The sequence below is a fragment of the Equus asinus genome, chromosome 3 (genome assembly GCF_041296235.1).
Source record: "Equus asinus isolate D_3611 breed Donkey chromosome 3, EquAss-T2T_v2, whole genome shotgun sequence".
Classification (NCBI taxonomy): domain Eukaryota; kingdom Metazoa; phylum Chordata; class Mammalia; order Perissodactyla; family Equidae; genus Equus; species Equus asinus.
In genome coordinates this window covers 39,245,415-39,267,544 of record NC_091792.1, presented here as the reverse complement: position 1 = coordinate 39,267,544, position 22,130 = coordinate 39,245,415, and the positions used below count along the sequence as shown (strand labels likewise).

The window sequence follows — 22,130 nt, the reverse complement described above, 5'->3', positions numbered from 1 at the left end:
ACTGCTCCTAGCATGGGGTAATTCTTACAAAACAAAAAGTTGTGAAAAGTTGGAGATATTATTCCATCTGTACTTGCAAGTAAATCTCTTTTCTTACAGTCCTCCCCACCTCCTAGTGCCACCTCTTTGATGCACTGTGACTTCAGAACCAGTGGAGGTTTATGAATGTGAGGGTTCACATTAGTCTGGGCTTTGATGGTGACGGCCACAGGCAGAAGAGGAACCCAAAGAATCTCGCCTCTGGTGGCCACTCAGAACACGTGCTGAAGGGGAGGAACAGACAGCTGAGTGAAGCTAGCATTCCTCTGCAATCTTGCTTTCTTCTGCTGTTTCTCGTGCCCAGACAGCCCTGAGCTAGCTGGGAGCAGAGGTCCTAGGGCTGTGGGTAAAAGCAGGTCAGACTCCACTTCTGTTGCCCCATCCAGTCACAGCTGCTGTGGGCTGTGGGCTGCTCAAAGGTGCTGGCCTCCCTGCCCAGGCCTACCTGGTTTCAGACCAAGGGCAGTGATGGGTCACAGGTACCTTATAAGCACCAGGGACCTAAAGAAATGAGGCAAAACTGGGTGCTAAATACGGGGAGACATGTCTGGCCTGAGTCTCCCTGCTCACCCTCTCATCTGCTACACCGACCTTTTGTCTCCCTCTTCCCTTGTCGCATAAATCCTCTGCCCTCCTCTTCCCTTCTCAACTCTGTGTGGCTGACTGTTGTGACACTGGACAGAAAACCAAAGGCCTCCAGCCATCCTCACCACAGGCAATTTCTCACTGGCTGTTTTGTTCCAAGACTTCAACTTGAATTGCTGAGCCTTCTCCATCTTGACCTATGCTGTCCAACAGGGTAGTCACCAGTCCCATGTGTGGCTATTTAAATTTAAATGTATTAAGATTAAATCAAATTAAAAGTGTTCAATAGCCACTTGTGGTTAGTGGCCACCATGTTGGACAGCAGTGAATTGAAACAGTTCCATCATCGCAGAAAGTTCTGACCTAGGCTTTCTACCCCGACTCCTCTTCTAGCTCTGGACTCACCTCCCTCCATATTTCCATTCCTTTATAATGCGTAAAAAAAACCACAATTTTTTTTTGTCTAAACCTCCTCCCTAGTTGAGGCTCCATTCATCTCTATGTAAGGAAAGTTTCTTCAAAGGTTTTCCCTACACCAAAGAGCCGCCTCTCCCCCTCTGATCAGAACTGTACCTCTCTGCTGGATTGCTGAAGCATTGAAGTGATTTCTCCTTTTCCTTTGGGAAGGGAGGAGCAAGCTAGCCCCCGTGAGGGCCAGCAGCGCCGTGGCCAAGGAGGAATCTGAGGGTTAGACTTGGGGGAGCCATCTAGATGTTGTGTACAGACATTAATGATCAGAGCTGGGCTAATCAGAAGTGGGTTCTTGGCCAAAGTGTGAAAGACCATATCTAAAGATTTGCAGAGTGAGAGAGATGGAAGTGAGCAGAGAGGCTGGTGAGTCCAACTCCAGAATGTGGGCAAAGAGATTGACTCAGGAATGGGATACAAGTAAACTGAAGAAAAAGGAAAACAATAAAGCCTCTCCAATGAAATAAGCACGTTTCAGAAAAAGTTTACTGTAGAATGGAATTATTTTAGGTGTTTTTTGTTTTCTTTTTCCTGAGGAAGTTTCACCCTGAGCTAACACCCATCTCCAATCTTTTTTTGTTGCTGAAGGAAGATTTGCCCTGAGCTAACATCTGTACCAGTTTTCCTCTGTTTTGTGAGTGGGTCGCCGCCACAGCATGGCTGACAAGTGGTGTAAGTCAATTCTGGGGATCCAAACCCATGAACCTGGGACGTGAAAGTGGAGCATGCCAAACTTAACCATTACACCATGGGGCCAGCCCCTAGAATGGAATTATTTTAAGTAAATCCCATTTTCCTTTTGACTTCCAGCAAGAAATTGGAAAGTTACCTTAACAAAGCAGCAAGAGTTAAAATACATGAGTGTGTGTGTGTATTTTAACTAGGAGAAAATTCAGTAACGTTTTGTTATTGAATGCTAATAACAATACTTGTGTTGAAAACAATACATCGTTCTACTCAAAATGAAAGCAGTGATGGGCACATAGTAAGCAATCAATAAGTTCTTGTTGATTGATTGAAAATAAATCACAAGATAAAAATACAAATTAGGAGTCCGTGCCTCTCCTAACCATTCTTTCCCCACACTAATGAGTTGTTGATTTTGCCGGTGACGGCTTCTCCTTAGGAGTTGTTAGTACAAAATGGTGCTTGTTGAGGCTGGGCATGTGCTAATCAGTGTTAGAGATTAGTCTGTATCTCAAGTGGTGGTAGCTACAGAGCAGAGAAGACAGGCACGAAACTTCCATTCTTTTCATTTTATAGTGGGTTGTGATTTAATTCATCAGTCCCTCAAATGAGGAATTCTATGATTGGTATTTCACTAAGTAAAGGAGAGTTGCACACTTGGGGCAAGTCATGGGTTTGAGGGACAAAGAAAGAGACACTTTCTGGTTAGGAATTTCAAACCAGACAGTCTATCTGGAAGCAGGAGCTGTGAATACTTGTGCTGAATGTAGCTTATGCCTGATGATCATATGGCCAATAATAGCAACTATTGTAATGGACACTTGCTTTTGCTTCCAAGTGTCCGTTTCTCCATCTTCTGATGAAAGTGACCCCACGGATTGCTTTGGAGAGGGGAACGCTTCCCTTCCATGCCCTGTGTTAAAGTAAATGCTTTAGTAGCCATAACAAAGAGACTCCAAAATGTGATGTCTCAAACAGGATAGTAGGCTATTTCTCTCTCATATAATAATCCAGAGCCAGTAGACAGACTCTGCTCTGCACAGTCACCCGGGGACTTAGGCTAGCAGGTCAGAGCTGCCATTCTCAACATACGGTTTCCAAGCTTGCCCCAGTCTTTGCCATTTCCACCCAGCAGGAAGGAAAGGGAGCATGGAGGAGTGCCGGCCCTGTAAGTGGCTACCTATTACTTCGAGTCTTAGTCCATTAGTGTGAACTTGGTCAGCTGGCTACACTTGGCTGCAAGGGAGGCTGGAACATAAAGTTTCTAGCCAGGCCCCATGTGTTCCAGCCATACTCTAGGCAAAAGGTGAGCACATAATCCGAGCTAAGGTAAAGGACACTCTCCCTCAAACACTCTCTCTAGAAATTTGAATCTTGAGCAGAATGGCAAAAAGACTGAAAATGATTGGAGCTGATCTATCCCAGTGGCAGCATCCTAAAGAGATCCTCCATTGATTTCTGCCACCTAGACTCCTGGAACTGCCCTAATTCATGTCCGGTTTTTACCTATCTATATGGAGTGGCTGTAAGTACGTCTCTGCTTAAGCTAACCAGTGCAGGTGTTTATTTCTGGCAAGAAAGATGCAACTGATATAGCTGCCTCTTAGTAACTGCCTGCTGCTTAACTCAATAACAAAGATTTCTCATTCTTCTAACTGTGTGCTAGACAATATTCTAGGCCCATGGATCCATAGATAAACAAAACAGATTACAGCCCTGCCTTCATTGCGCTCTCCTTCACAGCCGCCTCTTCTGACTTTCTGTGAGCAAAACTCTTGGCTATCAGGCTCTCGTCTCAGTTCCTTCAGTGCGGGCCTAAAACTTCAAGTCGGACCCAGCCAGCTTCCCACAAGAGCAAATGCACAGGGAGATTGTCAATGTCACTTGCACTTTCCTTGGGCATTCTCGCTTTTCTTTTGCCTTGTTTTTCTGTCTGCAATATGTAAATTAATTGCCAGTGCATCTTGCAAGTAGTTATGCCCAGGCAACAATTTGACTATTGCACTGCAGCCTCCACGACTCCACCAGCTATAGGCATAATTTTTGTGACAAGTAGGAATTTGCATAGTAGCACGCATCAGTGTACTGGTTTGCAGTGAACCCAAATAAGAATTCCACCTGCCCCCAGGCGATTATTACACGCATCCTATGCTAACAAGCACATTCAAAAACAGATGGCTTTATGAAGGTCTCCCCTTTACCTCATTGTCATGCAAATAGCCCAAATCAAGGAGTCTAAAAAGTGCTGGAGAGGTGCTAGGAGAGCATCTTAAATAAGTAACAAGTCAATGTTCAGGGCATTCCTTGATGAATTGGGAGTTATAGCAAAATACTACAGGCTTCAGCCAATGGGAACTTGCTGACACCAAATTATCTTTGAATACCCTCCAGTAATATAAGAAACTCCTTCTTGCTACTTATGTCAAGTCTTTGTGGGTTTTTTCCTTCCCGCTTTTCCATGAGGAATGAAGGTGGGCTGGAAGAAGAGGTGGGGCTTGGAAGGAGTTGCAAGCTGCAAAAAGTCAAGCTAATTAGCAGAGGGCTGGGGCCAGGCCGGCGGGGCCAGTGTCTGGGCTGTGTCAGAGTAGAGCGGGGTGGCCCTATGCACTTAATAATAGCAGCCGAACAGGTTTCAACCCTAAAGATACGTGGTGGAAAGATGGCATGAATAATTCAGTGAGCACCAGGTCCTGAACCCACGTTTTCTCTCATAAAGAGGAAAGCCAGGCGCCTCAGGTAGCAAGTTTCCAGCCTATCAGAGCCGAATCTTGAGCTTTCAGAGCTTCATTGCTAAGTGCTGTGTAGGTGTGAAATGCCTTATTACCATGTAATTTTGTTGGGAGCAGACTTCCAAGTACCTGCTTTACTTTATATTCACATACACAAAAAAGATCAAAATGCATTTTATTTCCTAACAATAGCCAATTTGGCCATAATTATTGTAGAATACTGAATTTTAAGGCCTTGTGCCCAAGTGACTCCCCACGTCGCTCCCCTCCATACGTGAATATCTTCTTATTTATTGCCTCCCCCATAATGAACTTTGAGATAAACAACAGAAAAAGTAATTTGTTTTTTGACAATGCTGAACCTTTGAATAGAGAAAATCACACAGTTGAACACAGATCGCGGTCCTGTGTGGTAAGTGGTATCCATAGCAACCAATAGATTTTATGCTAAGTCTGGCCTTTAAAAACATTTCACGTTTACCACTGAGAAAAAGATGGCCTTGATTTAAAAATGATACAAGTACCTCGAATGGGCATGCTTTCCGCTCTGGGCTGCAAATACAATTAAGAGGCATCTCCTGAGCACCGAATCACCTCAATAGTATCTGTGTCATCCTTGAGGAACATCATGGCCAACTTGAAAAAAAGAAAGAGGCTGGGCGTTTTGTATTCTGCTGCAGAGGCTGAGGCCGTTTGTTTTCCACTTGTTCTCCTTGTATTTAACACCAGGAGTAAGAAATAGGGAGTAAAAATAGCATGTTGGCCTCTTATCTTAGTCTGTGATCATGGTGACAGTGAAAATATTGTGGCCTGCTTATCTTGGGAGCAGCTCCAATCACACCGCTTATTATAACTTGAAATAATGGATGGAGAAATACCTACCATTCCGGCTTCAGACTGAGCGCTCTAAATTAGTTTCAGTTCACATTTAGAAAGTTGGGTACCAAAAATGGAATGCAGTTGTGGCAAAGAGAGGATGTCGCCTTAATGATATACTTGAATAAAACGAGAAAGGACAAGCCCCTTCATTAAAGAGAAAAAAGAGAGAGAGAGATTTGATCAATGATGCAGCATAGGAAGGAAACACAATTAATATCTTTAGGGGGAGTTTGTTTTGCTGAGCTGTTTATAAGTGCTTTGACAGCTTCCTTTTTTCTAAAACAGCATTTCTGTTTCCTTTTATTAGATGGGCTGTCCTTGATTCCTCAAAATGGGATTATCTTGGCCATATCAGAAGTTAGAGAAACCTCGATATATTTCTTCTAAAGGTATTTTCAGCTGGAGAGCTTTTGCCATTGGCTGGTGTTATGGGCTGAATTGTGTCCCCCCAAAATTTACATATTGAAACCCTAACCCTGAGGACCTCAGAATGTGACTTTATTTGATGTCAAGGCTTTAAAGAGGTGATTAAGCTAAAATGAGGCTGCTAGTGTGGGCCCTAATCCAGTCTGTCCGGTGAACTTACAAGAGGAAACTTGGACTTCCAGAGAGACGCCAGGGATGTGCGTGCACAGAGGGAAGACGGTGTGAGCACACAGAGAAAGGTGGCCCTCTGCATGCCAGGGAGAGAGGCCGCAGAAGAAACCTAACCTACCCATACCTTGGTCTTGGACTTCCAGCCTCCAGAACTGTGAGAAAATTAATTTGTGCTGTGCAAGCCAGCGAATCTAAAGTAGTTTGTTATGGCAGCCCGAGCAGACTGACACAACTGGGGTGGGAGTGAGGCGTCCTTTTATGGAGAGGACAGCTTCTCAGTGCACTGGGGAAGGAGATCAGGGTTGAAGAAACCATCAACCTCTCTACCTTCCCTGAAATGTGGATTTTTGCGGGAGAGGGGTCTACTTCATAAATGCCCCTGCTGCCTCCTCTGACTCACCCAACCATATTAGACAGTGGCAAACAGGACAATTTAGTGACGCCTCATTATTGGCTTTAATGAATCAGGGATAATTTCTGAGTCATCAACATTTTACAAAGGCGAAGTCTTCCACATCCTTCATACTGCCAAATACCTGAGAGATGACGAGACCCAGGAGGATAGTGATGCCAGAAAGGAAGGGCGGGGAGGGGGCACGAGGGACTGCATTTTGTTCCTCACATTCATAAGCTTTGCTTGATGCCTGGGCCTCGGGCCCAGGACCACACATCAGCCACCTGCCCAAAGGCAGGAACCATTCATCTTTCTGAGATAATTTTCTTCTTTCAGTCCACAGAGAGCTCTGGGCTATCTTTGGCCAGAGAAAGAATGTTGACTGTTTCACACACTGAAACATAAATCACTCTCTCTAGGCCTTGTTAACTTTTACTTATAAACTGTTTTAATGTAGAACTGTCAGGACCCCGTGAAAATAATGGGTGGTGACAGGTTTAGGATTAAAATCTTCTCAGGTAGTTAGGATGGTGAGTTCCGTTATAAATCGCTTTTAAAGAGCTGAGGCATGGACTCTGAGCTTCATATGCTAACTCCAAATGGACACCAATGAGGCAGCTGGGACAAGTATATGCTAGTAATTCATCTTAATTATTTGTCAGCAAAGCCATCGTAATAAGAGATGTCTTTCATTTTGATTAAAATGACCCTTGGTAATCTCTAAAGGGTCTTGTCTGAAAAGCACCATTGAAAGGGAGAAGTTGAGTCCTCTGGGGTTTCTGTCTCAAGCAAGGAAGCTTGAATTAGAAAAATATACCAACTGATGTAAAGATATAGCTCAAGTGTCCAATTACGGAGGCATCCACAATTCTCTCAGATGACCTCATTTGCTTCAGTGCCAGGGTATCAGTGGGCTCATAATTTCTCTCAAAACTTAGTGTATCTCAGGGCTCACTGGACAGGCATGGTTGTTTACTCACAGGGAGGTGGGGCTTTGAGGAAAGACCAGTACCTGTCATCACACCCTATAGAGGAGGCGTGGTTTGTGTACCATGCAAGTTCAATGAGTAGGCAAAACAAACAGCAGCCATCTCCAGCCATAGAGAAGCAAAGCATTTTCTCAGGGAGCTAAAAAGAGTGGATGTCTAGCAGATGAAGGAGACTTGAACGGGAATCTGGGCAAGAACCAGCTTGAGTACTGGGTAGAGAGAGAGAAGCAGACCCGTGCTCTTTAGAGCTTAAGCCCAGGAGTTCAAGGATCATGTCCCTCCTGACAAGAACTTCTCAGTGCTTGGGGAACACACATGAGCACGATGGTCACACAGAGATATTCCAAGAGGACAGACTATCAGAATCTTTTATTCATTCGTTCATTCAACAAACAATTATTGAATGCCTGCTGTATATCAACGCTGTTCCAGGGACTGAGATACATCTGTGAACAAAAGCTACAAAAAACTATCTCCTTAATGGAACTTGCATTCTAGGGGGATCAGTTATTCCACATCAAGCCTCATCCATCAAATGAGACCAAGGTGACTTATGTGGTTTGTTCCTTAAGACAAGAGCTGCCTGGGGAGGGCAGCTTCAGACAGCTGCGAAAATACTTGCCAGGAAATGAGCTAGAGAGGTTGGCTGCCTCAGAGTCACACATCCTCTTCTGGCCGACGTTTCTGGGTGGAGAAGACTTTCCACATCTTGGAGAAGCTCTACAATTCGATAACAATTTACCAAGATGTTTCTGACTCTTAAAACTTGTAGCTATAGCTACAGACAAACTGTATTACAGGGCTTCAGAGAACCATCTGCTAGACTTTAATTTGCTTCTTAGGACTGAGAGGATTATAAATTACGCAATAACACATCTCAGAACATTCTTTTCTCCATATCTGCAGCTTTAAAAAAATTACACATAGTAGCATCATTTTACTTTACCATTCTTTTCTTGGTGAATTCCTTGCCTAGGACTTCTCCTTGATGGACAGAAACAAAATGGAATCTCACTAAAATAGTGAACAGCTTTACTAATATGATACACTGCATGCAAATATAAAGTAAACTGAAATACTTTTCCACAGGAATTTTTAATAGTTGTTTTTCTCTATTAAATTTATGAGACTCTGTCTGTGTCATTCCAAAGTGTCACTAGCAGACTCTCAGACTCACAGTTGAAGGATCTACAGCATGAAAATCTAAAGCTCATGGGTAAAAATATGCAGGCAAGACAAGACTTCCCACTCACTATCATTAGGAATTGCACTTAAGGCTGTATTTCTAATAATCAAATCCTCCATTTGGCAAACATTTGTTGAGTACTTGTATTGTACCAAGCCCAGTTTCTCTCCAGGAGCTCACGATTCAGTGGCGGGGAAATATGTGAACACAGAAATTCCACAAAATAGCATATGCTCAAAAGAAGTATATTTCAAGGTACCATGGATGCACAAAGGTGGAAACCCTTAACTCTGCCTGGCACGTGCTTCCCAGAGGAAGGGACGTTCGTACTTCCTTGAGGAATTCCCATCATGTGTAAACTACAAAGAGCATGTGGTAAAAGTCAGGGAGGAAAAAAAGAGCATGGAAAATTCTGGCAACTGCAAGCACCTCAGCGAGGCTGGAGCCAAGGGTTCGTATGAGAGAGTGATGAAAGATGAGGCTGGAAATATTGACCAAGGCTATGGTGCATCTTTTCAACAATACTAGGGGATTTGGCCTTGATCTCAAAGATAATGAGCAGCCTTTGGAAGAAGGTTGCTTTCTTCTAATTCACCCACACTTGCTCACTCTTTCATCTCTGAAATAATGGGATTCCAAGATGATGCGCCCTGTGCCAATGACACAGAGGGAAGCTAAGGTATCCATCTGAGGATCAAACCTTGTCCTTGGCTTCATGAATCCATGCCTTTAGCAGTTGCTTTGACTTGGAAAAATAGTATAGTGATCCAGGAAAGAAGGGGCCTTATCAGGTAAAAGAAGTCAAATGAGGCATTGTCCTAAGTTAGAAGCTTGAAATCCAAAGTCTGGGAAGGGTAGGTCAGGATCTTTCTGACCTCAGAGACCTGAGGTTCCTGCATCTGAGGTCCATTGACCCAGACTATATCTCTCAGGAAAGTCCCAAAACCATACAGTATGAACCTTGCCAGATACAAGCTAAGAGTCGGGGAGGGGACTGACAGCCAACTAATACACTCTGTTTTTTATATTTCTCTCTGCCCCTTGGCACTTTAAGAAAAAGTTGTATAACGAATAATGTCCATATACATTTTTTTTTAGATCTTGCCCAAACTACTTTCAGATGTGATGAGATGGCATTCTGCCTTGTTTAACAAGCCTGAAAATGAGGAGTAAATGAGTCGATATGATTGGAGAATTTTGAAACCTTTCCTTTAACTGGTACTCATTTGTTTTACAGTCTTAATGGAATGGGATTTAGCAAATCACACTTGCCTTTCAATGTGGGGACGATGGGAATCTGTTGACTGAACATTTCTACTTGGACTCTCCCTCATAGTTTTACCTCAAGCATTCACCAATTGCTTCGGGTGCTTTAAGTTTTCCTTTAACTGCCATCTGCTGACTTCCACCAAGGAGTTATTTTAGCCAACTCACACTTCTGTGGAAAGAGAAGGTGTTGGTGGATTGGAGAAAGCCCAGTCAATTCTCCCTATTCCGTTCTGGGCTCTGACAGTTCCTTGATTTGTAGGGTGGGACAAAGCAGTTAACCTTTGTGTCTCCAAAAGCAAATGATGAATTCTGTCCCATTTACATTGTTTATTAACAGATGGGAGTTGCACATGATTAACTACTCTGTTCCCTCATTTCTTTGACCTTAAGATGCCAACCTCGTGAGAGGTTGCTATGCAGAGATGTATAGCACGCAGAGCCTCGGAGGAGGTGAGCAGCACATACTCTGCAGGGGTAATGATGATGATGAAACTCATTTGACTTCTCAGCAATGCCAAACTCCCCAAAGGGTAACACATGTGGAAGGTGAGCCCTATCTACTTTGGCGTGCTGGAGGAAGCTGTGTAAAGTGGACAAGGAAAGTGAGGGTTCACCAAAGCTGAACATACCCTACTTTGCTATAGCAAAGCCAATGATAATAACTAAGTTGGTTCAAAACCAAATGGCAGGTCGGATCTTTGATGAATTGCTGGAGATTAAATCAGCTAAGTGCTGTTGACACTTGGCCATTAAGCCCAATGGGGATTCTTTGACCTGGAAAAAACACTCATCATCAATATCTTGGCAGTTGAGGAGAGAAGCAAGGAAGTTATGGAGAGTCTAGCCCCCCATTTTACATTCCCTTTATGAACCTGTTTGTCGGGTTACTCCCTGACAAAGTCTTCTTCATAACAGCAAAGGACACTTCCTTATCCCCAGTGCCTGATAAGATGAACTATAATTCTCCACTGTATTTATGTATATATCTGAATCCGCATAAAGTTAAAGGGAAAGATTTAGGACTTTCTCTAAACCAGCATGTTTTAAAATGTGTTCCACAGAATGCTAGTTCTCAAGATGCTCTTCAAATAAGAGTACTTTGATCAAGTTTGGGAAATGCTTTCAAAAATTATTTCCTAAGTGCTGGGGACATAGTGATGAACAAGTCATTCAATGCCTGAACTCTGGCGGATCATGGCACGTGGTAAGGTCAGAGAAAAGGCAGAGATGGGTCATGTAAGGTCTTGGAAATCATGGCAAGGACTTCGCTTTTATGATTAGAACAGGCAGTCACTGGAAGGTTTTAAGTAGCTTCTATCCAGTACACGGTGGGATATTAAAGTCCCTGGGAACTTCTGAGAGGAAGAAATCTGTAAAGCTTTCTTTAACCCAGTTATTCCAACTTATTTGACTTGTTATATCATTTAACACTTGGGAAACACAATTTTGAAGGATTCCTTTGCCCCATTTTGATGTCCTTGTCCATTGTGCCGCTTTAACATTAAGATGCTGCTCCTGGCCCAAGGATTTCACTGCAAAATTGTTCCGGTTTTGAACCTTGGCTACTTCCATGCTTTTCCCCGCTCCTTTGTTCGTAATGCTGAATTGTTGTTATTTGAAAACATTTCTTTCTTCCCTTATATTAGTTATAACTGATATAATTAACAGACCTGGAAAATATATACTGGCTCAAATACCATAGAAATATATTTCTTGTTGACGTAATAACCATACAGGGAAGGTGAACAAGTCAGCAAGTACCCTTCCTCCACATAGTCATTCAGGGATGCAGGCTGGTGGAAGCTTTGCCATTTTCAATACATAGTTTCCAGTGTTGCCCTAAGACTCGCCTTCATTCTGCCCAGACAGTAGAGGAAGAGAGAATGGAGAAATATATATGCATGTGTTTGGGAGGGTGGGGGTGGAGTTATGGGCCATGGCTGGAAGATATCCAACGCTTCTGCTCACATTTAGAACTAGAAATAGTCAAGTGGCTCTACCTAGGTGCAAGTAAGTTAGGAAATGTAGTCCTTGCATGTGCGGCTACCTCCCAATGACATTCTACACTATGGAAGGGTTGCATGAAGTCTGTTGGACAGCTACCCACATTTGCTACACACCTGCTATATTACCAGCTCTTTGAAGGAAGGACTATAAGCTTTAATGCATTCATTTTCCTTAGTTTCATAAATATATCATGGTGCTGGCATAAAACAGACATCCGACAAATGTTGGTTGAAATAAGCAATGGTACATTAAAAAATTAAATTTCTCAAACAGGAGGGTGAAAAGAGTTGAAAAGACCATCAGAAAACAGAATAAGGCAGCTGCCATGGTATTTCAGTTCCAAAGAGATAAACATTTGCAGAGAAAGTGGTCAGATTTGAAGTTTAATTTCTCCCATGATTTATCTAAAGAAGGCCTTAAGCAAAGCAGAGGCGAGTTGAAAGACAGAGATGAGATTTTCAGAGGCTTAAGTGCAAGAGAGGAAAGTTCCTTCTACATTTCTTCGTTGTGTTTTTGGCCTGGAACCTCACCAGGCAGCCTGAATGTTGTCAGACATCTTCTAGGTCATAAATCACATCGAGGCATGGTGAGCACTAAATCAATAGAGTTTCTAATTTCTGGAAAAGTGGGAAGGTGCTTATGTAACCTGCTGGGGAAAGAGAAGGCCATTGGCAGCTTGCCTTGTTTATCCTGCATCGGATTCACGCTTGGAGGGCTCTCGCTCCCTGGAAGCCCTGTTACTCAGATGGCGCTGGGGAGAATGCTGAACTCTGTAGTCCTTGGACACTCGATTTCCCCACATTATCTTGTTCTACCCATAGTTCGTTTTGCAATTGGAACTGACTGAAGAGAAGTGTTTACAGTGTCGCACATCATAGCCCTGCTAACGTTTTCTCTGCTGTAGAAGGGAGAAGAGGTGGGAGCTGGAAGAGAAAGAGCATTTATCATCCGGGACAACTTCCCTACCGCATGCCATCGTCATACCTCTTCAGAGAAGGAAAGCATTTGGGGTGCTTGTTTTGTATGATCCAGAAGTTTTCCATTCCACCTTTAACACCCCCACGATATGATCTTCAAGCAAAGAACACCTGAGCAGAAACACAGCTTGTACTTCAGGCCTCTAAGCTTCTCTGTCTTCCCTATTTATTATCTACATCCAAAGAGAGCTGAATGCTCTGGACTTTCTTTATTGGAAAAGTGGGGTGAAAATGCATTTTTCTTTTCAGCAGAACCGAGGTGGGGAGAGGCACCTGCAGCTTAATACACCAGATACATGGTCCGTTGACGCAGTCCAGCAAATTTCAACAGAGCTAGACATCAAAACTGCCCTTCATGGACCAGGGAGAGTTAAGTGGGAGAGAGATAAAAATATATGACATAAATAATCAAAGCAATAAATTTCCCTGCTCAATTAGTCACTCGGAGAGGCAGGAGGTGGAGGGGATGGGTGGTTGAAGAAAAGCGGACATTCATGTTGCAGTGTCACCTCAACCTGCTTGGTTCACCTGCATAATTCAGGCTGGTTGTTAATTTTATAGGAGGTCCACCTGCCTCACCTCCCCACCTTCTGTTATTTTAAAGTATTAGCCAGTTAGACCAAGGATATCCATCACCCCATTCAAATCATGCCTCTCTCTTTTGACAGCAGTAGGAGAAAACAACCTTGCACCTACTCCCACTTTTCTTGGTAATTTGGGTTTCTTTCATTTTCCAACTTACTGTTATAGGATACACTGAAAGCAGAAATCCTTCAAAATCCATATGGCCACTGCTAGAAACCTACATGAATACATATTTTTATAGGCTTAACGGGTTATAAGTGAATCCTGATATTAGGCATTTCTGACAGCCGCTCCTGGCCTGACCCTGGAGGGTGTTCTAGGAAATCCAGAACTAGGGCAAAATTAGCCGTGCCCCAGAAAATCTGGTCTGTCATTGAGAAAAAGCAATTTATATTTGGAGGAACTAGTGTATGCTAATAACCACTTTTGAGTTTTTCCAATCTGGTCTAAATTAGCCCTAGTACTGCCAGGGTCTAGCTACCAAATGAGAACAATTATTTCTGGATTTCAATTAAATTGAATTAAAGAAGTATTTTATTCGTTTTTATTTGCAATTTTTTTATTATAAAAGTAATATAGCCACATTATAGAGAATATGAAAAATATACTGGAAAAAAAGACTCCCATAATCCCCTGCCCTACCAAGACCACTGCGTCCATCTTGGTGTTAACTGAATAATATTTAAGGAGCATCCACAATAGTAGATGCAGTGTGGTGGAACAAACACCACAGCAACAGAAGCATAAAGTAAGAGGTTTGCAGGCTAGGAGGGAAGGCCCCACATGTGCATATAATGAGTAGAACGGGTCAGTGAATGATACAGGCTGAATGACGTAGGTCTTGAGAGGGAAGAAAGGACTAAGGGTTAGCAGTCAAGGAAAACTCTACAAAGGTCATGGGAAATGAGTAGTACTTTAAAGACTGGATGAATTGTGGCGGGGAGAGGCTGCTAGACTAATGAGGGTTTTGGGGAGGGACCCTGGAGAGAACTAGAAAATGAATCTAGCAAGTTTGTAAGGAATAAGGGATTTGGGCTGAAGGATTTAAATGGAGGAAAAGTCAAATATAAGATCTGATAGAAAGTATGAGCCCTTGTAGTGTAGCCTGATGAGTCTGTGTGAAGGGCCAGTGTTATGGGTTATCTTATTCACCAGCACAGTGTCTGTCACATAGTAGGCACTTACTAAATCATTGTTGTTCCATTATTCACTAACGTACATTTAGTGACCCACACAGTGCCTAGAATAAAGGAGATGTTCAATCAATATGTTTTGACTAAATAAATCAATGAAAGGGTGGGGTCAGATTATAGAAGGTAGGTTTTAGATTATAGCCTCTTCAAATTCAAGGATAATGAGAGACTTACTATTATGCTTTTTCAGTTAGGATTGGGAGAGGGACAGAATGACCCTAGTAGTCTAGAAATGTGAATGTGGTAGCCAAGTGCTTAAAGGGATGGAGAAGGGGAGCTTGAAGGAAGGGAGAGCTGTTAGGAAACTATTATAATAATTAAGGAGAGGATGTGAGGAGAGGCTGGAGGAAAGTAATGGCAGGAAAAATGGAAAGGATGGTGAGAGATAAGCGAAGAAACAGCCTGAAGAATAAGTATTAGGGGGAATTGTCTTGAACAAGGCAAACTCAAAGCTCTCTTAAAAGCCTTGAGCTTGGAAATCTGGGGGCACCAGTGAGGGAAAATGGGCAGCCAAAGGTGTGTTCTCTTGATGGGGAAAGGATATATTCCATTTTGAACTTATTGGGTTCAGAGTGACATTGGGACATTGAGACCAAAATGCTGGGCCATGGGACTGCAGCTAGGTTGGCACTCTCTAGACCAATGGTCTTCAAACATTTTCCGTCATATACCCTGGTCAGTAAAATGTTTTTTGCTATTATTTATTATTAAATTTTGTACATATAATACTATGCTACGTATTAGATACATTACAAACTATACATAAAAATTGAAATTGATGATAAAGATGAAAAAGACAATATTTTAAAATATTTTGTTTATATGACCTCATTTGATTAACTAACGTTAATAGTCTAAAGAGCAATAAACTCTGAGTGAAGTTTATTGTGAATGATAGTGAATATAAATTCATACTTCAAATAATTTAAAAACATTTTGGTTAGTTTCTTGACAGACTTTGTTATATTATGACTTTTTTTCTACCTTGAATCTGGTTGATGGAAATCTTGCATCTGGAGTAAAAATGTCAGCTCTGCTGTCTTCATGTGGTTTGCTGGTGCTTGCATATTTGTAGGGTGAACCCACGTGTCCCAGTTTGCTTAAGATATTCCCTGTTCACATCACTTTCCTGGCATAATGATTAATAGTGCCCCTTTTACTCTCAAAAGAGTCACTGTTTGGATGTTAAATTAGGAAATCATGCTAATTATGATTATTATCTTCAATTCACAGTTTTATTGCAGGAAACATTTTAAACCACTTGTCCACCTTGGGTGGGCTAGTTTAGTCAAAAATAGATGGTACAATCTGCAAATCCACTTAACAGGTACGTGTAAACATATATGCAGTAATAGACTGCACCTGCATTCAATGAGCGGCGGCCCCACCACCAACCTTTCCTCCTGTGGGCATCCTTTAAAGCCTTCAAGAGCCACTGTGTACAACACATGACCCATGCCTGGCTGCCTTTTAGACTGAGTGAAGAATCACTGTCCACAGAAATACGAATTACTAACAAAGCTTAATTTCTCTCTTAGTTTTTGCATGAAAATGAATTAGATGTTTATTAGAACTTTCACTGTAGTAGATTCGCATGTGCACCCAGTGGGGATATCCACTCCACTTTGGGCTATTGAAGGGTCTGCCTTATTCCCATCTCTATCCTGAGAGCTTGGCAGATAGGAGGTAGTCGAGATGTAAAAGGAATATGGAATGAATGAATTATATTCTTCAACAAATGAAATTCAGGTGGAATGCAGAACTAGAAGTGGTGAAGAGAAACTACTATCTATTGAATACCTTTCTTGAACCCAACGCTTTCACTAATGCTTTCATTTAATCTTTCCTATAATCCTGTGAGGTATGCTTTATTCTTCTAGTCTTACAGATGAAACTGAAGTTCAGAGGAATTACATAACTTGTCCAAGGTAAGTGGCAGACCCAGGTCTACCTGACTTCAAACCCATATTCTTGTCAGGAGTCGGGAGCACAAGGGTAATAATTCAAAGTATGAAAAACAATGAGTTCTTCAATTCAGAGAGTATAAAGTCAAAGAAGAGGCCCAATGGTTGAGTTTGGGGAATCACCTACAGGGAAGGACCAGAAAGAGAAGGAGTGAATGGAGAGGTGTGAGGGAAACCAGAAAAAGTGGTGGGTGATGACATTTGCCAAAGAAGGAGAGAATTTCCTTAGGAAAGAAAGGCTGACATGTTGAAGACTCCCAATGGACCAAAGAAATGGGGACTGTAAGGAAGAGTGACTAGTGACCTCTGAGAGTGTGTTGTAATTAAACAATAGGATAAAGGTCACACTGCAGAGGATTAGAGAAAGAGTGGCTGATGAATGAATACACAGAGGAGAAATACACACTCATTTAGGAAGCTTCTCACTGAAAGGAAGTTGAGGGCCAAGAGGATTAGGCAAAGTTTGCTCAAGGCACAGGACATTCGTGCACTTGTAAAGATGTAACAGAGACAGTTGGCATTCACCAAATAGTCCATATGCTTTCCCACATTTCCCAGCCTTCTTTGCATATTGATTTGGGGCTATGTGATAATTTCTGGCCATGGACTATGAGCAGGACTATGAGCAGACTACGACTTTTGTAGTTTTGGGTGGAGGTTAGCAAGAGTCAATGAGCCTTCTCCATCACCCTCTTTCCCTGACTTGGCAACCATGGAGGCCATCATGTTCCAGATAGCATCACTTCAGAATGGAGGAAGGCCACCCAACCCTTATTGGACTCTGTGAAAGTGACACATTAAGTCTTTGTTGTGTTAAGCCACTGAAACTTGGGGCATTGTTTGGTAAAACAGCTAACATCAATTGTTTCGAAGGAGGAGAGGATGAGATGAAAGAGAGGGACAAGTTAAGTCTAGGAGCAGCATTTGTCAGGATTCAGGAAAAAATGGAATTTTGAAAGGAGAACAGTTCTTTCCTGGGAAGCTGAAGAGAGGCTGAGAGGACAGGAGTCAAGACTGAGGGATTCCATAGGATGACCCAATCTTTTGGCAAGGAGAAGGCGAGAGGTTAACCACTGAACTTGCTGGGTGGGAGTGGGTGTTGGGCTGGAGGAGAGACTGCACGGTCTGAAACTCATCCTCCCTGTACCATGTGGAGAATCAATGAGGGATGGTCAAAGGGATGGCTCACCTAGAGCCCAGCTGCCATTGGACTTCTCTAGAAAGCTATAGGGAGCTAGAAAATGTCCAGAAGAGAAGAACTAAAATGACCAAGGAAATGTGAATTTTGTAGGAAGAGAAGCTAAAATGTTTGGAACTCTTCAGCCTGGAAGCTCCAAGGCTGAGCAAGATGTGATCAAAGGCTTCACAATATGAAGAGGACAGAGGGAGAGGAAGAGACAGTCTGGCTCACTGAAACTTGTAAACCCATACAAAGGAGCACATCCTGAAACCTGACGAGATGTAGTTTTAAGATAAAGAACCAAAGTACTGCTTTCTACGGCAGGTCCGTTATTGGCATAAGGTATAGCATAAATGTAAATACAAATGTAGCAGGAAACTGACTTCTGAGACTGAATTTCCAAAAGTTTGTACAGACATTAAATATAAATAAACAAGGATTTTGCATGATCGAAGGCAGAGCGGGAAAAAATGTGGTTTTGAGCAGAGAGACCTGGTTTTAAACTCTCTTACTGAGCTGGCTTCCATAGTTCATTCAACAAAAATTTATTGAACATCCACTATGTACCGGCGCTGAGCTACACAACAGGTTCTAACAGCAAATGAGATGTATATGGTCCCTGCCCTTAATGAGTTTACAGTCTAGCAGAGAAGGCAGATATCAAATAAATGATTGTGCAAATAATTATTTAAATTACAATTTTGATAAGGGCCTCCAAGGGCAGGCCCAAGGTGCTGTGAGAACATCCGGAGGACCTAGACAATCTGGGGTGTAGGGAGAAAAGTTTCCTCAAACGATGACTTCTGAACTGAAATTTACAGATCAATAAGAATTGACAAGTGAAGGGGGAGGAGAGGAGAGTTCCAGGCAGAAGTGAAGGCACTGAGGCCAACAAGATTATCTTTTCTGAGCCTTAGTCTCCCCAGGTGTTGTTAATGCTGTTGGTGGTCCACACCAGGCCATTACACACCTCCCCTAGCTGCTGTGAGTATTGGCTGCCAACAGCTCAGAGCTGTCCCTTTGGAGATTTTGTCCTCTGCCAGCAAAGCTACATCACTTGGAAACACCTGGAAGGTTATGGCACCCCCACCCCACCCTCACTCGTGCAGGTAGGGAGAGGTGGGTGCAGCCCACAGCCAAGGACTGACTGATCCAGGTTACAGATGGCTGGCCCCTTGCCTCATGTTGTGGAGTTGTTCATGCTCCAGAGCTTGTGTGGATCTGGCTGAGTCTGGTCTTCAACTGATACCACGTCTCTCCTTCACCTCCCCTCCTGCCTCATCCTGCAACCCTCACTTCCTCACACTTTCTCTCCTGAGTATACTCCCTCCATAGTCACTTATGCAAGAATCTCCATCTCAGGCTCTGCTTCTGGGAACGCCACCCAGGACGGTTACCTTAACTGAAATAATGGCTGGAAAGGACATGAACCATATATTGATAACCGTGCAGTGGAGGAGCTGGGAATCCATGGTGCTGGCACGGGGGTGCTGGGGAGCACCCCTTCATATCTCTCCTCATCCAGATGTCTGGGTACCTCATTTTGTGCAAGGATGTTAACCATACTGTTTACAAAGCGTGTTCTTATCCATTGTCTAATTTGCCTCTCAGAACAACCCCTTAAGTAGGAAGGAGCAGGTATTATCCCATACCTCACAGTCCAGCTGAAAGCTAGAGTCGCAGAGGTGAGTGACTTGCTCAGGTTCACCCACTAGTGATGCCAGAACTCAGAGCTTCGACCCTGGTCACCAAGCTCATCCACCTCCACACAGCTGTCCACCCGTTGTTGATTGGTGCCCCTGGAAAGATCGGGCACAGAACGAGATGCGGAGGATTTGCCTGACTTCATGTGGCATTTCTATGCTCTTGTGGATTTGCTGTCATAATCTTTGCTAATTTGACTTTGAGGGCAAACATGTTGATCAAGAGAATGCATACACCACTTTTCAAACCGTGTATCTGTGTTTTCTTTTTTCCAAACTAAATGCTATGTGCTGGTTTCCTTTCACTTGTGAGATTTTCCCCTCCCTTCTTCAAGTGCAAAATGCAGAAAATCTTTTAGGATCCAGCTAGTGCGTAAAAATCTAAAGGGGAAAGTAAGTGAAAGGGTTTGAGTATCATTTTGTTAGGGAATTGAGGAGATCTTAAAGAGCCATGGCCTCTCGGGCAAGTTTACTGAAAGGAGTCAAATGATTCCAGGGAATGAGTCCTACCCCTCCTCTCCCCGACCAGCTTTGATGCAGAAGGCGGAGTAACCTTGTGGGTAACCTGTCTGGTCCTGACATTCTATAGGCAGAATAAAGGATGCTTTGGCATTTGTATGACAGTCTCTGGATTTTTCCTTTCGTGCCTCCAAGTGCACAGAAACAGGACTTTCATTTCTTGAGAGTTAATTTCCTTCAGCAGCTTAGTCTCCATCTGAAGTCACAATCCTCTTTGGGGAAGCAATTGGTTATTGTGTAAAGGATTTTGAAGTCACATGCTAAGGATTATAAGTCTATTTGGTGAGTAGGAAGCAGTGTCAGGAGAACTCTTAAACACTAAATACCCAGTTTTGATGAAAATGTTCCTACTAGAGACGAATAAGTGAAGGAAGAGTGAAATCGATGAAGTTGTTGCAGATGGGAGAATGGTTAATGAGTATCTCACCCAAATGTGGCCTATCACTTTATTGACTGGGCATTGCAATGCATTTCCGCCCTGTGTACTGGGGCACTTTGGTTAGAATTTAGCTTTACTGGTTTTATGAAACTCTTTGTTGCCATTATTTTTATCATATCACTCTTGCCATAAACATAACCCCTTCCCTGCCTACCTGAGAGGTTGCAATGAAGATAAATGACAAAGGACGCTTTGCCAGAAAACACTACATATCTGCAAGGAGGTCTTACCATCATGTGCAGCATCCCTCTCTCCCCACAAAACAGAAAGTCCATAGCACGAGTCGTTTCCACGTTCCCAAGTGCTCACATCCTCACATGATTCTACATGAGCACTGTTTTGTTTAAACATGTACACGAAACTCACTGAAATAACACTCATGAAACATTAACTTACGAAATTTAACCCAGGATGCAAAGAAGAGGGAAAATCGCAAATTTCATAACATAGATCATTCAGTGTCTTTCAAGACTGTTTAATTTTTTATGTAAGCTGTGTATTTGCAACCAGAGCACATTGGCCTCAAATTCAGAAAGTTAACTTTAGCATTGCATGACTGCTCAGACTCTTTACTTGTGCCTGCCTTACTAGAGTTGCGCTCTTTTTGGCTTGTGGGAGGGAGGTAACTTCTCCTATTTGGCTCTCTGAGTTAATTCACTCTGCAAAGTAGTGTGTCCTAAACCCAGAATGAGCCCTTTTCTTAGGGCTCACCACAGCTTCCAGCAAAAAGTCATTTTGATTATCCTCCTTGCTTTGGTTTGGAAATAAACTCTAACTCCACCAACTGTGTGACTCCATCAGACCAGAATATGCTGAAGAACTAATAACCGGATGGACCCTGAAGCCCTCAAGTGTATGTCACTCTTATTTATGCCCATTCGTTGTGGAACGTAATCATATTTTCATAAGGGGAACAGGCGCACAATTGTGCTCTTAGTAAAAAGGTATACATTTCATCTGTATTAAAGCGAATTTTCAACTATTTTGAGCTCTTATTAATTCCCAAGTATCATTTTTCAAAGTCAGTAGCGAGTGCCCATTTATCCAAAAGCTCATGTGCGATGCTCAAATGGCCATATTTTTCCTACGTAGTGACAAGTGATGCTCTTAATGATGATTCCAAGTACCACGCAATCCTGTGCCTGTAGAATCATCAAAGACGAAATCATGCTCACCACAGGCTTCGGGTTGTTTGTGATTTTGTTATAATTCATCGCAAAACTGATAACTTTTGTTGATATGTAGATAACTCCTGGTTAGATAAAATATCAACCAACCATCGTATTATCCCATTGTCAAATAAGGAAAAAAGTAATTGACATCTTTCAAAAATAGAAGCTATGAGAGTTGCTTTTAAAACAAATCATTGACGGATTCAGAATTTTGGTTTTTAATAGATGTAATCATGATGAAGTTACTGCTCAATCTTAAGGCCACACAGACGTGTACAAACACATACCTTTTCTGAGCTTACAAGTCATGGTCGTTGGAGGTCAGTTTGCCACTTGGTTGTAGGGAGAGAGTCAAGAGATGGCTTAGGTCACAGCTCTGATTTAAAAAAATCCCCAGGAGGCACATTTTTATAAGGCTTTATCCCCAACCCAGGAGAGTAAGCCAAGTTCCTCCTCTTTACAGAAACACTTTTTCTCCATTGGGCAGTTCTGCAAGCCTGTCTCTGTGAGGTCTTTGCCATACCGCTCTGTCAGCAGGTCCTAATGCCAGCTGGGACTCTTGGGTCTAA

The 22,130-nt window shown here is 42.7% G+C and overlaps 1 long non-coding RNA gene across 2 annotated transcripts in view; it reads right to left on the bottom strand.

Annotated features, from left to right (window-relative positions):
- LOC139044959 (uncharacterized) overlaps positions 1-21,928 on the bottom strand; it is a 71,410-nt gene extending 49,482 nt beyond the window's left edge. For both annotated transcript variants that reach the window (XR_011502444.1, XR_011502443.1), the window contains exon 1: positions 21,849-21,928. This is a non-coding gene — a long non-coding RNA (uncharacterized lncRNA). The remainder of the gene's footprint in view (positions 1-21,848) is intronic.
- Positions 21,929-22,130: the final 202 nt, after the last annotated feature.